We start from the raw sequence: 23553 nt of genomic DNA on the forward strand, positions 1-23553 counted from the left end.
AGTGCTGATGCATCAAATTAGCAAGAAAGAGGTCATTGTATTTATGTTAGAATTTGAAAGTGAGGATATTTGAGCATACTGCTACATTCTGTAGCTTGAATTTGTAAATACTCAGTACTATTCCTGTGAGCAACTGGTGTAGCAACTGACCTGAGCATCCTTTTCATGCTGTGGAGCCCAGAACTGCATGCAACATTCAAGGTGAGGCTGCACCAACACTAAGTATAGCAGGACAGTCTCCTTCTTTGACTGTCTGACTGTGCTGAGCTTAGTGCACCCCACAATGCAGTTTGCCCTCTTGCTTGACAGGGTGCACTGATGGCTCATGCTGAGCCTGTTGTCACCAGCAGCTCCAGACCTCTTGCTGCAGGGCAGTGCTCCAGTTATTTATCTCCCAGTTTGTACTGTGACTGGCATTATTCTGTCCCAGGTGCAGCACCCAGCCTTTACACTTCTGTTGAATTGTTCAGTGTTCCAATCTATCCATATCCCTCTACAAGGCCTCTTGTAGTTTCAGGGAGTCAACAGTACTTCCTGCTTTAGTGTCACATGGCAAACTTGCTGAGGATGCATTCAACTCCTGCATCCAGATTACTAATAAAAATGCTGAACTTATCTGGCCCTAGAATTGAGCCTTTAGTGACTGCCAGATGGCCATATGTAATGCCACTCAATGGTAGGCCTTTTGAGGCCTATCATTCAGCTGGTTCATCACACAGTCAATGTGAACCTATTTTATCTCCCAGTTGGATGATTTATCTGAAAAAGGATGCTGTAAAGGATAGTATCAATGAAAGTACTGTAATCCGGAAAGATAAAATCCACCTCCTCTTAATCCATCAAGCAGGTTACTTTATTATAGAAGGGTATCTTCCCACCCAAGGTATTCAGCTGCTTTATAAATACTTAGAAAGATTATTTTAGTGGTGTCTAATGATGTCTGTGAGACTGTGCAATTGTGATTGCCCAATATTCCTATGCATCTATATCTCTCTGCAAGGTCTCTAATCTCTACAGGGTGTCAACAGCACCTCCCAGTTTAAGGTCATCAGGAAACTACAGAGGATGTGCTCCACTCCTGCATCCAGACCATTGATAAAAAATATTGAACAGAACTGCCCTAGAATTGAGTCCTGGGGAGCATTGCTGCTGACTGGCCAGTAGAACCCTGCTGCTGAGGAGGGCTCTGCTATTGAACTTGTTCATTACCCAGCACAGCATGAGCCATTTTTTTTCTCCCAGTTGGACAATTTGGCCAGAAAGATACTGTGAAGGATGATATGAAAGGCTTTACTGAAATAAAAAAAATTACACCAACCACTTTCATGTACCGAGTGGATGACCTTATCGTGGAAGGAGATCAAATTATGAAGCCTTCACAAGCCTGTGTTAGCTATGCCTGATGGTTTCTTTGTTCTTTAAGTGCCATTTTGTATCCTCTAAGACAATATTCTCTGTAACTTTTCCAGGGCCTGAGTTTATTATACTGTACTTTCCTGGATCTTCTCTCATGCCCTTTTTGTTGGTAACTATGATGCTGGCTAGCTTCCAGTCAGCCATGGTCTTCTCCAGACTCCCAAGAGCTTTGGTAAATTACTGAATAGGTCCACCTATAGTGTCCACTAAATCCTTCAGCACAAGAGTCTGAATCCTTCCTGGCCCCATGGATTTAGGAACAGTCAGTTGATACAACTATTCCCGTATGATTTTGGTGACTGAAGATGGAAAGTCTGACTTACTTGTGGCAGAACCTGGGACTGCCTGCTACTGGGCTTTTAAAAGATGGTTCTTGAAAAATGAAGGGCTTTAACGGACCTTTACACATTCTAGAGCAGTTTTTCAGAGGACACCACTTTTAAGGTCCCTGAGAAGCTTAAAATTTGCTTTCTTCAAACCCAGACTTAGTAGGAAAGAGCATGGATTCATGAAAAGAAGGTTGTGCTTGACCAGCCTCATCTCCTTCTATGACTGGGTGACCAGACTGGTATATGAGGTAAAGGCTGTTGATGTAGTCTACTTAGACTTCAGCAAAGCCTTTGTCATGGTCTCTTACAGTATTCTCCTGGGGAAACTGGCTGCCTGTGGCCTGGACAGGTATACCCTCCTTTGGGTAAGGAACTGGCTAGAGGGCTGCACCCAGCAGGCAGTGATTAATGGAGTTAAGTCCAGCTGGTGACCTGTTACAAGTGGTGTCCACCAGGGGTCGGTGCTGGGGCTTGTCCGCTTCAATATCTTCATTGATGACCTAAATGAGGGAATTGAGTGTACCCTCAGTAAGTTTGCAGATGACACCAAGCTGGGAGGTGGTGTCGATCTGCCTGAGGGTAGGGAGGCCCTTCAGAGGGATCTAGATAAGCTGGATCGCTTGGCTGAGGTGAATGGGATGAGTTCACCAAGGCCAAATGCTGGGTTCTGCACTTTGGTCACAATAACCCCATGCAGCACTATAGGCTTGGGGCTGAGTGGCTGGAGGACTATGAAGAATACAAGGGACATGGGGGTGTTGGTCAATGCTCGGCTGAATGTGTTCCAACGGTGTACCCAGGTGGCCAAGAGGGTCAATGGCATCCTTGCTTGCATTAGAAATAATGTGGCCAGCAGGAGCAGGGAGGTAATCATCCCCCTGTAGTCAGCCCTCGTGAGGCTGCATCTTGAGTACTGTGTTTAGTTTTGGGCCCTTCACTACAATTAAGACACTGAGGTCCTGGAATGTGTCCAGAGAAGGGAAGAAGAGAAGGAGAAGGGAGGTTGTGATGAGGAGGGGCTTGGCCTCTTCTCTCCCAGGCAACAAGCAGGACCTGAGCAAGTTGTACCAGGAGAGATTTAGACTGTACATAAGAAGAAACTTTTTCTCTCAGAGAGTGGTCAGGCACTGGAATGGCTGACCAGGGAAGTGGTGGAGTCGCTGTCCCTGGCAATGTTCAAGAGGCATCTGGATGAGGAGCTATGAGATGTGGTTTAGTGGCTTGTGGCAGCAACGGTAATGGGAGGATGATTGGACTAGATGATCTTGTAGGTCTTTCCAACCTTGTGATTCCATGATTCTAGCCTTCCCATCCACGTCAACTGTGTACTCCACAAACACTCCACTACTGTGCGTGCAGGTGCTTATCCAATTGGAGCCATGAGCTGTTCCTTTTGCTTTTCCTCTTTTTCTAGAGGTGTTTTTATTTTTTGCTTCACAGATGCTTCTCTGAATAATCTTTCTTGTATTCCCATAATTCCCCCTTTTTTGTTTGTTAGCAAACTATTGCCACACTATAGCATAATAATACTAATCATATTAATAATCATTGTAACTCAATCAAGGCCTCAGTTGATAACATGTTAAATGTAAGAAAAGAGACAAGGCAAACATAGCATAATAACAAGAAATGCTGTTAAACTCATTAAAAAGAACACACGTTTGCCTCATGATCCAAGTTTCTGCAACCTGGAAATGAATCCCTGAGGGTCCCATTCTGTGTTTACCTGTTACTGGTTAGGAGGAATCTTCAACTTTCATATACTCTGATATGTTGATTTTGAATGATTGAATGATCACTAAAATTCACGCAACGCATGCTTTTAGAGTGCTCACAACCATGCCTTTGAACTAATAGAAAATCAAAGATCACACAACTTTGTAAAGTTGCACATCGGATAGAATCAGTATAGCGGAGCATCACTTTCCTCAGCTGGCTAACATCCTAACTTGGTGGGTGTGGCTAAAGCTGAGCTGTACTGTTTCAATATACATTTGGATCTGAGAAACAGGCTGTTACAGGAGTAGAGAAGCAAGAAAACTATGCATTCAGAGTAGCACAGAGGGTTATGAGTTTTAGTCAACATATGCACACTCACACACACACATAGGCATCTGTTTTAGACTATTACATAAGCCAGAAGCAGAAACTCCCTAAGCCAGTGCACTATTATTTATTGACCCTTGAGAGGTGGCAATCTGCCAAAAGGAGAAGGAAGAAACATGCTGGCCATGGATGCGATAGGTGGTGCCAGCAGGGCATCCCCTGCTTCAGAGTGCACTTTTCCTCTCTCACCCATCACAGATTCTCTTCTGCTGTTATTCTTCTCAGGGTCAGCAGGGTTTTTTTCCATTTGAATGCTGTGTCCCTGTGGCCAGTGTGTGATACAGAGCCCAAGTGGAACACCTGCTTATAAAACAAAATAAACTATTGAGGTTAGCTCTCTCTATAAAGCAAAGTATTAGTAGCTATAGTCACAAATACCAGTTCCCTTAAAACTGTCAGAATACACACAGTTGTTCTGCTGTGAGAAGCCTTTAGGTCCCTAATGTTGTTGAGTGTATTGGTGAACTGAAAAATCTGCTGGGCAGTATATCAGAATAGCAGGATCATATGCTGAATCAAAGTAAGATGGCATGTGCCTTTGTCTCTAGTGATGCATGGTCATATTTTTAAAATCCTGATTAGTGGGATGAAAGAGAGCCAATCATTTTACAGTACAGGGTCATCCCTCTGCCTGGGATTCCTTTCCAGGTTTTGTCTTCACAGATTAAGAAAAGGCTAATTGATAGGCAAATAGATTCATAACTGAGCATAAACTGAGTTATTCCCATAGATACCAGCACTGGTAACACCTAATCCTGTTCAATTCACATTTGATCTACTACTAAAATACAAGAATCACATAGCAACCAAGATAATACCTAGTAATTCTAATTCTCGAGACTGCATTGGTAGCACAGGAAAATCAGCTATTCTTTCATACCATTACTAGTGTTTTTATTTATGATACAAATTATAAAACAATACCAGGAATAAAGAAGCACACAATCCCAATGTGTGATCGAATACACATAATAAAATAGAGTACCGTGAAAGACAATACAAAGCTTGCTTGAGCTGTGCAAACAAAGCAGGGTTCTTCCTTAACTTCCTTAAGGTCCTTCAATTTGCTGAATATACCTGTAACATACAGAGCCAGTTATTATATTCAGCCTTTGTTCTGAAAAATTTGAAAAGCTCGGGCTACCGCAGAGTGTTCTGCAACTTGAGGTGATCCATCGACAACATATACATCTGAATGCCTGTAAGAGACTATTCTTTTATACCATTGACTCAAAGCTTGCTGAAGGACACAGATGAACAAGTCCAAGCAAGTCCTGGTCAAGGGTTGAGAAATCCTTTGTCTGAGGGACACGGATGGACTAGGCCAGGGGCAATGAGAAAAAGATATATCCGTTATACCTGTTGGAATGAGTCACGGTGCTGTCAGTCAGTATCACTGACTGACTGGGTGGTGACCAAAGCCATTCCTGTACTGCCGGCAGTGGCTGGTCTGTGTGATGGCCAGGCACTGGCCAGCCAATTCAGGAATGTATTTGTTGTCAAAGTGTGTGGTCTCATGCCCTTCTTGTTTCCTGGCAGATCGAAAGGCTGTGCAGCAACACGCAGTTTAGACTGGCATTCTCTTGACCAGTGTAGCCCTCTCCCACACCAGGGACAGGGTCGAGCTGGAATAGCACAATCATTTTTATTTACTCGTTAAGGCTTTTTGCAGTCCCTTTGTACATGACTGGGTTCCCAACAATTGTAAAACTTCATTTTTTGAGCTGCCCCTGCATCAAACTGGGCTGCCAATGTGTCTGCTAGCAAGTACATTTTATGACTTTCCATGCCTGCATCTTGACAGGCTTTAATCATGTCTGTAATGTTTGGATCTGCATTCTTTAAGGCTTGTCAAATCTTTCAATAATCCGCATTTGCATTTTCTCCTGCCAACTCCTTATGCAAAATATCCCAGGCAGCTTGATTTTCCACTTCTCTCTAGTGTGTTTTGTAAATGGTCAGGAAATTTAATGTAGGGCTCAGCAGCCTTAATTGATGTACATGAGGCACTACACGAATTAGTATCAGGTATCCGAAGGATAGCATGTAACACTAAAGTCTTGTTCAAAGCATTACCTATATCCATCTGTGCCCAGGTCTGAGGTGTTGCCCAGACCCCCCTTTCCCCCATGAATTCCTCCATGCCAGTAGTAATATTGCTTCTTTTCTGCACTGCTCTAAAGCACTGTAGTACACCATAGAAAAATGCTTCCTCCCCGGCCCCTTCAAATTATTATCAGGAGGGAAAAGGTTCGGTTCGTCCTCCGGATCTACTGGACCAGGATCAAAAAGATCCTCTGGTTCCGGACCATCCCTGTCTTTACCCAGGTTACAAGCAGAGACCGAGCAGCAAGCGACACAGGCAGGGCTGAGGGCGCCAGCATCACAGAGAGGGACACGGGGCGGAGCGGAGCAGTGCGGGAGGGGATTGCTTTTTTTCTTCCCCCCCAGCCGGGGGTGGGGTTGGAGCCGCGGGTTGGGTGAGGGCGTGGTGTCAGCAAGCACGAAACAGTCTCTCGGTAGATCCGTCGGGTGGCGCTGCTGAGCCGGGCTTGTTCAGCCTCGGCTTGATTTGTTCCACAAGTCGGCGCTATTTACAGCATCTGATGTACGGACTCAGATGTGAAGGATTCAAATCGTTTATTACAAGTTCTCACATCACTTACATGCATTCACAAGTTTCCTTTTCTAGCTTTCCCATCCAGTCTTACAATTTTTCTATCCACCTTTACATGTCAGCAGAGCATTCTACAAACCCTCCATTGCTGTGCATGCAGGCATTTATCCCATCAGAGCCATGAGCCATTCCTTTTACTTTTTTTCTAGAGATGTCCTTGGTTTTCAGTGTTGCTTATCTTTCCTTACAGCTGCTGCTCTGAGTCTTTCTTGTATTCTGACATACACTGAATGCCCCTCCAGGTAAAAGCAAACTGTGGCCTACATTCTATGGCCAAAGGAAAGGAGAAAAAGGCATTAGCAATGTTAGTGTTGGCATACCATTTGACATTTGAGCAATCACCTTTTTGGAGGAATTTGCCTTGCAGTCAATCTGTTTTGCTATTCTCTTACTCATGCTTGTAGTGCAGGAGTGGGTTTTTTATGCCACTTCTTCATATCTTCTCCGTGTTCACCAACATACTTTTCTGTTGCAGTTCTTGTCACTTTCTGACATGTTGCATACACCTGACTCAGGATCATGCTTTTGGTGTGGATCATCAGGAGTGAACACTGGTTCATGTAAAATTTCCACCACTCTAAACTGTCTCAAATAATGGATGCCTTTTTTTCATAGTAGTCTATTTCTTAATTTTAGCCATCAAATTGTCCTTGAAGGGGTATTTTTCCTTTATATGGCTAATAGCATGCACTTCCAGAGGATGAAGGCCCATCCAGACATCTAATACCTCTGTCAATAGCTGAGTCCTTAGTGATTCTACCCAGTTGACAAGCTTCTCTGCTATCCAGCGACATACTGTTGGCCCCACTGTCCCATCACTGAAGTAACTAGATGACACCAAATTCATTTGGGTGCCATGCAAAATCTTTTCTCAAACCTTGAATTTCAGTCATCTTCAGAGGTCAAGTAGTGACTGTGACAATGTCTTCTCTTCTACTTTTTTCTGTTGCTTTCTTTGGTGTCGGTGACAGTGGTCTTGCTGAGAGCCCCTCCCCTGGGTTCTCTTCCTTTTCTTCCTTCTCATCTTCCTTCCATTCTAACTGATGTAACATCCTTACAGGGGCAACTGACATTGCCTCCTGTGATTGATCAGGTTGCACAGTTTCAATGCTCTTTCTCTCTAGTTTGACTTGGAGTCTGTCTCATTAAGACTGGAGTCAGTCTCATTCATGGGTTCCTCTGCCTGATTAGTCATGGAATCAGGCAAAACCAGGCCTGAACTGCTGACAATTTTTGATGCATTGGCTGGAAAAGGGCATACTTTTTAAAAGCGAACCACTGTGTATTCTCAGAAAGCTCAGGGACTTGGTAGAGACTTTAGAGAGATGGGCATCACTGGTTTAATGGAACATGGAACAGGTTAGGCAGATCTGAAGTGGCACAAACTATTTGGGGACAGGCTTATGCCAACAGGGCCTTACTCAGTACTAATTCACAGGGGGTAGAGATTGTCTCCGAGCCAAAAGGGACAGTCTCCAGGAGAGAGTATGAACTGAACGTTTCCAAGCTGAGAGGGAGAGTCTGGGAGAGAGTATGAACCAGACCAGAACCATGACATAACTGGATCAGGAAGACCGTACACTGCTCTGCATCCTTGGCCACCCCAGGTCAACCAGCAAATGTTGATAATCCTGCAGCCTTCTGCTGGGCTCCCTGAGTTTAAGAGCAACCACTGCACTTCTGTGCATTCCAGTGTCAATTAATTTAACTTACAGTAGGATTACAAATACTAGAGGAGTGATTGTAGAGAGAGAGACTACTGTACTTGTTAAGTGCAGCCATTCTGCTGTGCATTTATATTGAATTATGCTTCACTGTGTTTGCTTAAAAGGTAATTATTAAGATTGTTTTAAAAAAATGGAATGAATAAGACAGCTGTAAACTATAACAGCTGTTTGTGCTTGTGCTTTTACATGTTGGAGACTATGATTTGCAGAATATTTACTTTTTTTTATAAAAGCAGGAAATTAAATGTAAGTCTTCACCATGATAGTTGTTCCAGAATCAAATAGAATTTGTTGCAGTCTTGAAATGCTGATTGTTCTTACACAGAACGTGAAATGTATGACATTGCTTTTGTTTATGATAGACTGCATTTTTATGAAAAAGACATATAATAAGCCAATGTGGTGTCACATTTGCAAGTATTTTCATTGTGTCCATCAACAGTAAAAAATACCATCCTAGTAAAAACAGTTAAGAAAATAGGTGGTTTCTTCAATAAAATATACACAAGGTTTTTTCATTTGAAAATAATGTAATTGGAATAAGGAATGTAATGTATATTTTTTCCTTGTTAAATTAAAGGTACACTAGGAAATGTGAAATTTCTTAAGTGCTTTCCCTGGTAGAGGAGAGGATGAGTGCAAGCAGGACAGGACAATCTCCTGGGCGAACTATTTCAGCATTTCTTCAAATAATTGGCCAGAAGGCCTACCTTTGGCTAAGGCTGAGACTTACAGAGTTATTTTTCTTAGTGTAGCAGGTGTCTTATCTTCTCCTGAGTTTTAAATGCTCTGGGCTTCTGATTCTATTTTTACTGTTTTGAGCCATCTTTTTTTGTGTGTGTGTTTTGTTTTGTTTTGTTTTGTTTTGTTTCCTAATTCTATCGAAATTCATGCTGTCTTTTACTTTGGAACCTTGGATTATTGGATGATACCACTATCACACTATGTGTGATGACTTGAAAGCAGAAGGGTGTGCCAGGTGTGCTCAGTTCAACTGCAAATATTGGTTTGGCATAGAAGTGTTCATTAAGTGAACAAGCAGATGGAATAAGATACTGGTTCTTAGAGATAACAAGCCTGCTGGATGATTGAAGGTGCAGGGTTTGACAAGTATTCTGCTCTGTCTGAGCCTATGCCAACTGACTGGGTTACCTTAAGCAGCTGAAATAAGTATTTTCTATCTCAATTGTTTTTGGTTGCTTCTATAGAAGTTTTTTGTTGTTGTTGTTACTTGTTTGTTTGTTTTTTAGTCTAGACTTTTGAAGTGAATCTCCTGATTTTGTCTTCTAACTGGTCTTTAGTCCCCTCTGTGAAGCAATCACAGTGTGTGTGAATTGGACTGCGCTGGGAAGAACCAAAACTGAAAGATATGTTCCAGATGCATACCTCAGGAATTCAGGAAGACAGTCATCATTCTGTCCATGGAATCAGGCTACCACTAAGTGAAACTTCTGAAATGTGCATAGCCTGAGACATTATCGACTAACTACTTCATCCATTGGGCTGCATTACCTAATAACGCAGGCTTAATTTTGGAAGTATATGTATTTGGGAGAGCTTCAGCCTGCAGAGGTAGTTGAATGGTTGGTAATATCTACTGGGAAAAGAGAAGAACAGTTTATTTATGTTTATATAAGTGGGAATAAAGTACTTGCATAAGTTTTAAGCTTATAAGCAAAGGAATAATCTGCTTCATGTGCTTGGAGAGGCAGGATTTTATGTACAAAACAACAGTAGAATTTCAAATTCATTTGTTTTCACATAAATTGCTATGACTATTGGATAACTCTTCCACATAACTGTGATGCCAGTCCTTCACTGGTGTGATGAATTTCCAATGACCCAAAAGCTCACCAGTATGCTTAGACTGGGGCTGCTTTATCCACTGCCAGGCAGCACCGGGAGACTACAACATGGGTGAGCTCCCCATTTGGCTGCTATCCACACAGGATCCAGGAGAAACTCCAGCAGCTGTCTGAGTAGCTTACTTTTCAGAAGCACCATTGTACTCAGATGTGGACAGAGTGAAAACTTAAGTCTTTAATGCCCTTCCTAGATAACACTTTTTCTAGTTCATTTGAAGGGTGATACTGAAATTTTAGACTTGTCTAACTGTTAGTTGCTTCTTGCCAAATTACAATCATTTGCTGCATTTAGATTTCACTATTCCTAAGAAACTGTTACTTTAAAAAGGTGGAAATGAATGCAAATATGGCCTTAGAGTTGCTTATGTATGTGTATTCAGTTTAATTATCTTTGCATTTATGTCTGCTCATACTTCAGTGTGAAAAATTATTTTTCTTTTTCTTCTGGGTGGGGCGAGCAGAGACTGCCATTGTTTATTAAGTGTTGTCCAGTGTTTATTTTCATTTCATGTTCTTAACTTCCTCTGGCAAAGCCTACGACAAAAGTCATGAGAAAGGTCATGTATATGCCTCCTTGGCCTCAAAAAATCTGTCTGTGAGTGCCAAAGGGGACTGACTATATGTCAGTGCGAGTGCTTTTTTCAGCCAGCGCTACAGTTAAAATCTGAATTGCTTGTATTCTTTCTGACTCATGGAAACTGTTTCTGCAGCTCTGCTCTTCCTTACATGAGAATTACTCCGGACACATCAGCCAAGCAGATGAGAGTCACTTATTGTTCAACTTTGTGTGTGTGTATGTGTGTGTGTGCCTTCTCATTACTGTCACTACATCAATTTGTAATATTATGCTGTATTAATGTGTATGTAAACCTAATGCCAATTAGTGATAACTGAACATACCGTGATGTTAGGTTTCATTTTAATTAGGTACATATTAGGCTACTCTTTACAAATCTTGTATCTGAATATATAATGAGTATGGCAGCCTACTCTAACTTCACTCTTCTCATCTAACTGAAGCTAAAACCTGAGCTAGAAACTACTATTACTTCTGTGGGTTAAACTTAAGAATGTGTAGGTGGACATTTTTCAGAATCTCTCCTGCAGAGGTATAACACGTTTCTCTGAGGATTTCTGATGAAGTGCCAACTCCTGAACCCCAGGCACTGTAGAAGACAAAGCTTTTGGTTCTTTGTTCTATAATTGGTTAGGTCCAGTTAGGAACTGGAGCCTCTCTAGGAAGAGAAGCTAAAGGGCCTGTTCAGTCTGGAGAAGAGGTGAATTCAGGGGGTTTTACTAAAATCTATGGATAACTAGATGTATTTATGGTATGTGCAACCCCTGGCTCACACCGCAGCCCATTCACTGCTGCACAGCATCAGGGCAGCAGCTCTTCCCCACTGAGCAATCTATCCCAGACCCAGCACGTTGTTATCATTCAGGAACAACCAAACCACTAACACGCTTTTAATACTGTCTCAGCTGAAACTAGGATACAGGAAGGGTACAGAGTGGTGCTAACTCAAGTTATGACAAATAATTCAGTGCATTTTGGTACACTGACTTTACACAGTCCTCTTAACAGCAAAAAGTAGACAGCTTTGCTTTCTCTTTTGATACTAGAAATTGAGAATGGGTTTCAAAGTGGTAGGAATGCCACGTTGCAATACTGGAGGCCCTGGGTTCGAATCCCCCCTGTGGCGCAAGTGGTAGAAGTGCCGCTCTGCTACACAAAGGCTGGAATCCCGGGGGGTTGGACTCGATGATCTCTAAGGTTCCAACCCGCACGAGACTATGATACTATGATACTATGAATTTTTTAATTTTTTTGTGTGTGTGTGTGTGTAATCACAACACTACTTTAGTCAACATAATGCACTATCTGCAAATTTTCAAATGGAATTTACAGTTCTACAATTAGATATTCAACCAAAAATTTTGATTGTGTCTCTTTACCAGACTTTTGTAAGTCTTTTATAATATCTTATGAGAGAAAAATATCCTTTACTTCACAATCATGCCTTCTTCATGTCATCACTTTTTGGCAATACTTACATTTGTGAGCAAATATTTCCAAGCGTGAAGTATAGGAAGAGTAAAATTTTGTTAAAAGTCACTGATGAGCATCTTGAGAACCCACTGGAAATTGCAACCACTTCCATTGAACCAGACATTGATGCCTTTTTTATGATCTCCTTTTTTATGTTTTAATAAAAATATTTTAAAATATTTTATCATTTATATGTATTAACTGTATTGCATACAAGAGGCAGTGTGCACAAATTAGAATACAAGAGGTTCTTCTTAAACACCAGGAAGCACTTCTGTGCCATACAGGCTGCCCAGAGAGGCTGCAGATTCTCTTCCCTGGAGATCACTAGGACATGGGTGCAGGCACTGTGATCTGTGTGTCTCCGCTTGAGCAGGGTTTGAACCAAATGGAGCCAGAGATTCTTGGCATTCTCAGCTATGCTGTGAAATAAAACCCTCTCTCCAAGCTTCTTTTTAGAACCAAGAGTCCTTCACTAAGGCTGTCTCTTTTTACCTTCTGCCTCTTCTTCTCTGCTATTTTTTTTTTCCTTTGCACACTTAACTCAAAATGATACAAAGCAGTAGCCATGGCAGAACATCATGAAAAAACTGCTGGGACTTTCAGCCACTCCTATTATGTAAAATAAGTGGAGGAAATAACTTCACTGATCCATGGCTCTGCTCTGTAGGTAAACACTGACAAACTGGATTATAAGCTTTTGTTGAATTGTGTTTATATTTTATAGCATAATTTTTATGTCTAGAAAGCCCAGTGTCCACATAAAGAGATTTCACTATTTCTTAAGAAACCTGAAAACCTTTCTCTGATTTCAAGAGTTCTTTCAAGGTTAAGATAAACTTTTCATATACATCATCTGAAAAAGAATTGGAAGTTCCATGGCTTTTCTAACAGTTTTCAACCATTTGTAGTGGCAGTAGATTACAGCAAGTTATCCTGCACTCTGTTTTCCCACAGGAAATTTTTGTATTATATCTGAATCCAGAAACAAAAATGAGCATTTTTAATTTTCAGCATGCAAAGAATTGGGAATGGTGACATATTCTATGAAGAATGTTTACAGTCTTAGTGAGTGAGACTTCAGTTTCCTATACACACCTATTTCTAACCACTAACATTTTCAGTTACTTTTTTCTTTATTCTTTTTTTTTTTTTTTTTTTTTTTGCAGTTACATTTCAGTCTTCTGTCAGATTTGTGCCAGTCTTTCAAAAGATTCAGTATTCTTAATTTTGTCTCTCTTTACAGTAAATAAGTACAACAGTGTGAAAGCAAGAGGAAAACCTGTCTTAAGCTATAAGAGGATCACCCTCTGGCACCAAAACGTTGCACAGCCTTAGGTTCCTTCCTACAGGTTTTCACTAGTAGAATTTGCTTTCTAGTGAAAATAAAGTTAAAAGGCAGGATACTGATGAACAGAAGAAGAGAATGATGAACAGAAGAAGGGAAAGGAGAAAACAACAAGGGTAAAACCTAAGGAGAGGGGTTAAAAGATGCTGTAGAGATGGGGAACCTTAGCAGGGAGGAGGAATGTGATGTCTACAAGGGTCTACAGGTGAGGAGCTATTCACAGACCTTAATACCAAAGTGGGAGAAATTTTAATGGGCTTTTCTGTGAGACAGATGCTTAAAGAGGGTGCACTGTTTAATACATCACTCTATTAAATCCAAAATTATTCCTCTGCCAGATATGTTGTTTTCTTGTTTGCTTGATTTAAACTCATCTCTATTGTATTTCCATCTCAATTCTAGTGAAAATCTAGTTTCTATAAACTCTAAATGTTAAACTACTCTTAAGTATACTCATGCCTATGAGTATATACTTCAACTGTACTATTCATATATAGCCTGACATTTTCATTTTTAAAATAATACCTTATTATCTTGCAAAGGTATAATAATGTTATTAACAATGCAGTTCACAGATGATTGCTGTCTGTTGTTAGATTGTCTGGCTGTTACCTACTAACTTGTGCTGCACTATAACAATACAATGACGATTTTTTCCCCCCTGTTTACAGTACTTTTATTACTTGTAACAAACCCATATTTTACCACAGCTAATGGTGTGTAGATGGATGTAATCTCACTACTTTCCTATTTAAATCAGAAACAATAGATAAAAAAATAATTATGCTGATAGATGAGCAGCTGAGAATCAGTTTTCAGTTATACTTCCACAGGTTCACAGAACGTGTTTATTTTTCTGTCTTATGACAAACTTTTCTGCAAAATATCAAGCATGTATAATTTCCTCATTCTCATAACAATTGTTCCAGTAACTTCAGTACTTTTTAAACCAACACTTCTGCAGTGCTTCATCCCATGTCTTGTGTTGCGAAGCCACTTTGAAAGGGAGCCAAGGGACTGTAGCTTCCTTAAGCAAGTTCATTGCCCTTGACTCTTTGGTTAAATGTCATAGTTCTAGGCAGATTACCTTGGAATACAGGCAGGGCAAACTCATGTCTGCCTGCAAGAAACTTATGTAGGCTTGGAGACTGACATGTTGGATCAAACCTCCCACAAAACAAAACATGGAATTTCTGAGAGTACTAGCTTTCAACCCAGACTTAAGTGCCCAACTCAGTTTCTGGAAAAGTACTTCGTAAAATAATGTATTACAACTACACCTTGGTGCCTCTTCTGTTACTTTTTAATCTTCCTATGCTTAAGGTAGTATTTCCTCCATCTTCTGAAAAGCTGGTCATTTCCAGGACTCCAAAATATCCAACAGTGCTGTTAAGTTCAAGATATACAATCAAATAATGGATTAAATGTAGTTTTCAGAGCTGACAGATTGACCTACTAGCATATAGCTTCACATAAACAGTCAGATCTTCGTAAGGTCTTCCAACAGACTATTAATAATTTGAAGGAATAGATGCAGCTCCAGCTTCTGTTTTTCAATGAATTCCCCTTATCAACAATGGACAGCCTACAAAGTGATGAACTTAGATTGCAACAAAGTAAAATTCAGGTTAGATTTTGGGAAATTAACATTGTGAAGAATTGAAACAGATTGAGAAAGTTTTCCAGCTTTTCATTTAGGAGGGTTTTTGAGATATGTTAAGAAGAAAAACAGTCTGACTTTCCTTTTTCTTTCTTTTTTTCTTATCAGCTACTGTTTTTACAGAAGGAGGAAGGAAAGTGGTAAGATGGTGATAAGATGATATTTATTAGAAACAGATTAGTACTGTGAGTGATGCAGAAGAGTCTGGTAACTGCCCTGTTCTTACTGGAATTCAGACTGTGTTTAAGCAAATGACTTTCAAGAAATAGCTTAGAAAGAGGTGAGAGTTAACTACTGTACTGGTCACTGTTGACATACCACAGCTTCTTAAAACAGTCTCTATGACTGCCTTGGGATGCAGAATTACTTGCCATCTGATCAGAGATGAGTTCTTCCATGGTTTTTGTTGTTGTTGTTGTTGTTTGTACAGTGGGTGTATCTGTCAAAAAGCTCTGCAGCAATTTTCACCTCAGGTGGAAAGTCTGAATTCTTGGCAGGTAACCTAGAAATGCAGTGCTCCACTTGGTTTTCTTCCACAACAATAGAACTGGTCAGGACTAATAATTCTAAAGGGGAAATAATGATAACTTTAATTATGCCAGAGTTTAGTTTACACATTATTGGTGGCAAGTTTGAAATATATTATAAAACATTTGATATGTAGGATGAGAATAAAACCCCCCAAAAAGGGAAGGATAAGTTCTCTCTGGAGAGAGAACAACAACAAAAAGCAGAGAAATTATTTGTATCAGATTCTACATTTATGTGTAATATTAATGTATGTTGTCAGTAAAGGCATCACTTTTGAATATATGCTTGTATTTCTATATGGAGTTATGTCCTGATCTGTTCATTCATAATACTGTGAACAAACCTTTCTCACTTGGAATAAACAAGCTGTGTATAAAACTCTGGTGTTTCACGTGCAAGCCTCTGGTGAGTTACCCAAGATCTACAAATAAATCTTGACTTTTAGCCTTTGTTTTCTTTTGGCAAACCCTAGAAATCCCTTGGCATTGTGCCTTTTCCCTACCTGCTGGCTTATTTGTTTGGTTATTCAAACCATTCAAAGCACAGATCCAGGACTAGACTCCATTGTAACCCATGTTTCCAGAGATATAGAAAATATTTTCACAGAATCACAGAATCACCAAAGTTGGAACAGACCTACAAGATCACACAGCCCAACCACCCTCCTATCACCAACAGTTCTCACTAAACCATGTCCTTCAACACAACATCCATCCTTGAACACCTTGAGGGTTGGTGACTCCATCACGTCCCTGGGCAGCCTGCCCAGTCTTTCAGAGAAGTGCTATTTTCTAACATCCAGCCTGAACCTCCCCTGGCGCAGCATATGACATTGTTTCCTATTCATTACTTTTCAGTGCTATGTCTGTCTTGAAATATCGAAAGATAAAAAGGTGGTAATTCTTTTCTTTAGGGAATTATATTGGAATTTCATAGGTAGCCTGTCTTTATGACACGCCACTATTTCTTTCTGACATGGAAACTGCTTGCATACAGTATTTCTAAATATGTAAGAGTTGGAAAAAATCCTTTGCTAGTAAATTTTAAAATGCTCTTTCTTGACCTTTACAGTACAGTGTATGGGAAATTGGTAATCACAGCCTGAACCTCTGATTAATCAGCTGAGGCAAGTGTTGGGTCAGCTGCGGGAGCACAGGTGAGAGTAATTTAGCTGTGCTCCTGGAAGGGATGGAGCTTGACTCCACCTCCTCTAAGACCTCATTTAAGGGCTGACCCCCACCGAGTCAGCATTTCTCAGAGATTCCTCCCTGGTGGAGATTGCCACAGCTTTTCCAGCTAAGGCATTGCTATTGGTGTCTTTTCCTTTACAAATAACCTTTTGAATTATCTTTGCTACCATCTTCATATTATTCAACCTTACACATAGCTATGATTTTATGGTCGCACCTAAGGCATACAATGGATTCTTTGTAGGTTTGTCAGTATTTAGTGTTCTGCTTCAGTTTCTGATCTAAATTAATTGTGTTGTTGTTCATTACAGCTGATGTTCTACTCCACTGTGGAGGAAAGTGGATTTTGGGTTACAGCACATTATCATCAAACTGAACTGACGTCATGAGAGCAAAAACCAAAAGTATACTAATTGTGCTATGTTTTGAGGTCTGTGACAGTCTGCAAGAAAATGCAAAAGTGCAGAGAAGATCCATTTATCCGGGGAGAAAAACCCCAGGAAGGAGAAAAAAACTTCACTCTGTATGCAATTTCTTCTCTAGTGTTTTCTCTAACATCAGAATTCTAGTCTCTAGAATTTATGAAACTGGCTGGATTCATCTCTGTCTTGAAAAATACCGTGCTCACAGCTGTCCTGGGGCTTTGCTTGCAGAATAACGTCACAGTGTAAGAAGTCCCCTTTCTGGGACACTGTGCACCCTTTAGTTGGATGAAGAAATGGAAGAATTGAAATGGAACAAAACAGGAAAAAAGTTTTGGCAAACTCTTGATTTTTTTATTAGGTAAACTATTAGTTTTCCTACCTTTTAAATGCTTTCTTTATCATTGTTATGCTTCAATCAGTCAAACAACAGAACACAGATGTTTAGCTTTTCACCTCTAACGCAATGATAGTCACTAACAGGGATCCTGAAATACTTTTATCTCTGTAGTACTACCTCAGTTTGAAAAGTTAATTTGCTACAGTAGTAAGCTGATTCTGCTTCTTCCCTCTGTCTTATTTTTTTAGTAATTTTTTAACAGTGTACTAACGATTTTAAAAGAAAAGTGCACTGAGGTACATTAAATATAGTTTGTTGTCTGGGATACAACTGTATTGATACCAATTTGTTTTATCCAAGGAAACACATGCTTTGGAAATTCTACAAAAACAAAACAAAACAAAACAAACTTACTAAAAATAATTCTTATTTCCAAATAAGATGTGGGGCCCTTATGCAATAATATCACAAGACTGTAAGTGGAGCACCATTGCTTATCTAGAACAAAAACTAATTATTTCTCTTTGGTTTAAAGATCCAAATCTCCACCTTGTTCCCAACTTTAAAATATTCTGGAACAGACTATATTTGTTTGCACATCTAGAACTACTGTTGTTTCTGAATCATTTTTAGATTAAATACTTTAGAACAGAAATTGTCTCTTTCTCCTAATGCCTCTGCTGTGGACTGTGGTAAATCATTTATTGAGCTACTGTCTTTTTCTCGTGTCGTCTTTGTTGGACTTTTGGGGCCTAAGACTGAGGTTCCAAATGTAACCCTTCTGAGCTCTTTGTAGGAATTTTTAAAACAGACTGAAAGAAAACCTAATCTATGCTTCTAGTATTTTTTTTTTAAGTATCAGATAACCTGCACCTCCTGAAGTAATGTTCCATTAATGTTTGTTGAATGGATGTATTTGATTTATTTGTTTATTTATTTATTTGCAGAGGTTTGTACTTCATGATAATATCTATAGATATAGCTGTCCTCAACATGCTTATTGAAGCAAACTAATAATTATTTGCCTGAATGTTTTTCATAATATTTCCATAATGTTTCAAGATCTGTATGCTTAAAGTTTATGTTTTAGTTCTTTCTTTTTGCAGAAGGATACAGGCAAAGGAAATTCTGGTATCCCAACATCTCATCAGCTTGAAAGACAAAAGCAACAAATGTTAACAAAAATGTGATAATTTATTATAATTTAATACAATATCTTCGTATTCCAGTGTACGGTATCAGCACAGCAAAGATGTTGGCAGAAGCTACTACAGAGCAGAACAGAAGTGGTTTATGTGGTCAGGAAATTAGGGGATACCTATATAAAAAAAAAAAAAAAAAGAAAAATCCGAAGTTCCAGCCTATTTTGCAGAAATGCCTTTGAGTCCCTACTTTTGATATTTTCAGCTTGAGTTTGCATATTACAGTGATTCCTCATGGTGTATTATAAGGTTTCATGTATGTTCTTTAAAATGATTGTTGATAGTTGGGCTGAAATTAGAGCCCATTAGTGGTCATTCTAGCCAGTGCTAAAGGATACCAGTTTTTAATCTGTCAGACTCTGTACTGCACTTTCCTGATCTTGCAGTGCATTTCTCTAACACAGAAAGTGAAGTGCATTCCATCTCCTCTTTTGCTGTGTGGCCTGGCTCTTCTCCTAGCTAGACAAGTCACTATTTCTTAATCTTTTACTTCTGGAATCCACACTTCCTTTTTGATACCAATGTGGGACACTGATTGATCAGCTATTAACCTTTATTGCACAGCATCTTTTGTTTCCTGTATTTGTGTATTAACATGTCTTACAACAATATTGCTTCTGCAGCCTCTTCCAGTTTGTCTCCCTTTATCCTGTCTGCAGGTATGCTGTTTCTAAGAGATGACTGTTTTTGCTTTGTACTATGAGTAGGCAGAAGTGATACTTGTATTTAATGTGAAAAATGATGTTTTCCCTAAAAGTACAGTTTGTTCAGACAAACACTAAATAATTCTTGTTTCAGATAGCAACCCAGCTGAAGCTATCTTCTCCAGCCTGCATAGCACCACAAGGAAAAACTCAGTAAGTTTCCTTTTTCCCCTTTTACACAACTCAACAAATAAAGTTTATGGAAGAAAGACCAGCAGTCTCTGCATTTCAAGGCTATGAACAAACTTGTTGGGGTGTTTTATTGCTAAGTATATATTCTGCCTCTGTCAGTTAATTGAATCTCTATCTTTTCTTTAAGTGATATTTAGCTGAGCTTTTAAAAATTATTCTACACTACTGAGTCATTTACTTGTTTTTCTCTGAGGGTTGCAGTGAAAATGTTCTCAGATCAGGATCAAAGCACTTCAGTGATCTGTCAGCAACAAAAAATTAAGCAGCAATTGGTGAACTATTGCACTTCTTTTCAATATTAGTAATACAATAGAAAAATCCCCAAACTAGACACTGATTAATGTTAATAATTCTGATGAATTTCTAAACATCCTCTATTAAAAATGCAAAATAGGTTTTGTAAAAGCTACAGGCCTTCCTAATCCCATGCTGGGGGAGATCTAGTGTCTGTTGCCCTTCATTCTGCTGTGCTGAGACCTCTAAGGTTCCCAGTGACTGTTTGTACTCCGTGTTCTTTGTGTCTGAGATAGATTGTTCCTTTACTCGCTGTTTGCCGATAGCAGATATTGATGCTCAAGATGACAAACAAACAAAAAAAAAGAGATGACAGGGCTGTTCAAGACTGGTTGTGTTCTGGTGGTGACTTACATCCTGCATTTGTCTTCATGATGTCTGTGTGTACATCTTTCTCCACTGTGAACTGGCAACCATTGTATTATATGTAAACATTGTATTATATGTAAACTGTATTTTTTTTCTGAATGACTGTCTCTTGCCTTGAAGTCTTTTCAGTGAGGAAAAGAAAAGCTGCACTGACATTTCTTTTTGCAGTGGATGCCTTACAGTATGCTAAGTATTGTAGGCAAAGCATATTCATTTAAAAAACTACAGTTGTCCAATGTAATTCACTTTGCTCTTACTTTTTCTTTGTTTTTTTTTTTTTTATTTTTTTAAATTTTTTTTAATTTTCTTTTAAATTTTGTAACTGTTTAAAAAATGGCTGATATCATGCTTATGAGGTGCTGTATATCCTACAAGAGTATCCCATGAAGTGTTTTCTGGCTTTTGAATGCTTTTCTGTTAATGCCATATAAATGCCACTGTTAGTACTGTTAAATAAATTTATTAGAGACTCAATATATGTGAAATTATGCTTTTTCTTTGCAGTTATTTGAAGAACACTCCTACTCAGAATTTATCACCTACAATGAAGAGTGCTCCAGAAGTAACACATCCTATTTTATTATATTGGCCCATGACATCAAAGGCAGATGCTTGTTGTAAGGCATTAGAGGATGAACCTTTCCACCATTTTTCCATTACATTGTGTTGCAGTGTGGCAGATGGCAGCAGAGAAGCAGTCTAACAAACTGGCATCTGACGTGGAATTGCATATGAAGCAATGGTGCGGAACTGAATGCCTCCGAGCTGAAAAAATTGCATGAATTGACATTCATGGATGCTTGCTGAATGTTTCTGGAGACCTAACTGTATGTTAGCACAGTGAGGCAGTGGGTGGTATGTTTCAGCAGTGGTGACAGCGACAGATTGCAGATTTTTCCAAGCGCAGCATGCAGATTTTTGTTCATTAGTAATGAAAATGCATAGCTAATGGTGGTGTTGAAAAATAGTGTTTTGTAGCTGAGAATGTGCTCTATCAAATAGTATTATTGTATTCTCTGTATCTGTTGTAGTTTCCATGGAAATAAATAGAAGGCATTACTTTCAGGGTGACGTACACCTGTTAAGAAAATGCAAACCTTTGTCCTTATTGGCTTGCTAATCTGGCTCACAAAAGTGACTGCATCATAGTGTGATATCAGCATCCAGTTTCTATATTCTGATCTGCATTATATTTGACTGTGCCACTTCAGGAGTATTCAGAGGCCATTGTGAGGCTTGAGTGGTTCATTTATTGGAATAGAACAAGTTATGAGTTTACTCATTGAACTCAAGGGAAAATGTGAAAGTAACTGGGTATTTTCATACTGTTGGTGTTCACATATTTGCTTAAAGAATCAAGCTGATCCTTTAATGAGACTTGTATATAAGTGGTCTGTTTTCTATTTTTTGCTTTTTTATGTTTTGAAGATTAAATAACCTTTTTAGTTTCTTTACATTTTTCTTCATCTGTGTATTTTAATTGCTGTCAGACTGGTTTCTGTGCAATCTGAGATTGGGTCCATCAGAACTGCTGGTATAAAGGCAAGTGTACTTGCTCCTGAGCCTGTGTCTGTGAAAATCATCAAGACTAACCCATCATTCTCCCACATTTGTAGGATTAAACTATTTATGCCAAGCCTATTTTGATAAAACCAGCCAAGAGAGAAGCTGATGTTTAGTTCTACTGCTAGAACTGAAAGTATAAACAACTCTTATCTCTTATTTTCCCAGAGCTACAGACACCATGTATGTTCTAATAAATGTTCCTCAAGCAATGTTTATTTACAAGACATGCAGGAATGATCAGGAAGCTGTCAAAAGAATGAAAACCCAATTTTCTTCACTGTTGTTTCTGAGGAGCCTCTAAACATGCAGAGGAGTGCAGGGAGACATGCCTGCTCTGCAGAGGACGGAATTTCCTTCAGTTAGCTTGGCTGGATTTCCACTTCTTTCCTAATTGCAGTGAGAGGCCAGCTTAATCTGATGTTTCTTGGGTGTGTGGGATGGGTTGGCAGAGCAGGTTGAGGACAGTCCTTGCAACACAGGTTAGGTGTGCTGTACTGCATCTGACAAAAGCCAATGACTGCCATGGGTATGAGGGCCTGTGGCACTCTCTGAGGAATGTTGATTTCCTTTTGTCTTCTCTTTGAGGATTAGAGAAGTGTATGGGAATTGTGAGTGTATAAATGTGTCATCAAAAGATGGGGGGGGGGGGGGGGGGCACTTTGAAGAATCTTTGAAATGAAAACAAGTTTTTAACATTGATTTAAGCTGCAGGATTTTCTTAACATGATGAGCTGGTGGCAGTGTTTGAACTCATGATTGAAGTTATTTTACACTGAACTAGTAGGAGTTATGATAGAACAAGGTCTTTAGTAGGAGTTATGATAGAACCTAGTAGGAGTTACGATAGAACAAGGGCTTTAGCAGCATGAACAGACTGATCTCAGGTAATAGTAGAGAAAAGCATGAAAGAAAATCCAAAACTTTGATCTATGAACTTAAATTAGAGTATGGAGTCAAATGTATCAATGACTGGAGTATATGAAAGATGGAAAGGATGACGGTGCTCACCTAGGTGCCTTAGGGGACAAATGCCATGCTAGAGCAGCTCTGAGAAGATACGTCTTGACCAAGTCTGCTCTGAGCTGGCAGAGAAATGTCTCAAAAGAGACTTCAGCGTGATAGTGGAAGAGCAACATTGGACAGGGAGAGAGGGGGAGGGTTAAGAGTGAAGCTAACCATTGTAGATGGAATTGTCCTAAGACTTTGGGAAACAAAGGGATCCAAGAATAATGAGGACAGCGAAAAGGCCACTTAGAAGATAACAAAGTGCCACCTGAGAAACAGAAAAAGCACTGGACAATAGTCACAAACAGAGTTGTAAGGATCCCAGTCTCACTAACAGGCCTTAGTGACTCTGAGCAGCTTAACCAAGCAGGTTCCTCTGGGCATGTATGCACCCCAGGCTCAACTGGGTGCTTTGTCCTGCCCTGTGCCTGGCAGATGGTGGGTACAACCCAGCTTGACTTTAACCACTGACCCACTGACCTGGGTCTTTTGTCAGAGTCATGTGTGGGGAGTCATGCTATTTGGACAGTGAGGTGTGGCAGGGATAGCAGTGACAGAAT

At 39.7% G+C, this 23553-nt stretch overlaps 1 long non-coding RNA gene across 2 annotated transcripts in view; it reads left to right on the top strand.

Moving 5' to 3' along the window:
* The window catches only part of LOC107309419 (uncharacterized), a 34724-nt gene extending 12848 nt beyond the window's left edge, over nt 1–21876 (top strand). The window contains exons 2-4 of one of the 2 annotated variants that reach the window (XR_014942901.1): nt 17211–17682; nt 19662–19720; nt 20927–21876. This is a non-coding gene — a long non-coding RNA (uncharacterized LOC107309419). The remainder of the gene's footprint in view (nt 1–17210; nt 17683–19661; nt 19721–20926) is intronic. The other variant, XR_001553174.3, reaches the window with a different exon arrangement.
* Nucleotides 21877–23553: the final 1677 nt, after the last annotated feature.

This window comes from Coturnix japonica, chromosome 2 (assembly GCF_054131305.1).
Source record: "Coturnix japonica strain WE chromosome 2, WE-NBRP24, whole genome shotgun sequence".
Taxonomy (NCBI): Eukaryota; Metazoa; Chordata; class Aves; order Galliformes; family Phasianidae; genus Coturnix; species Coturnix japonica.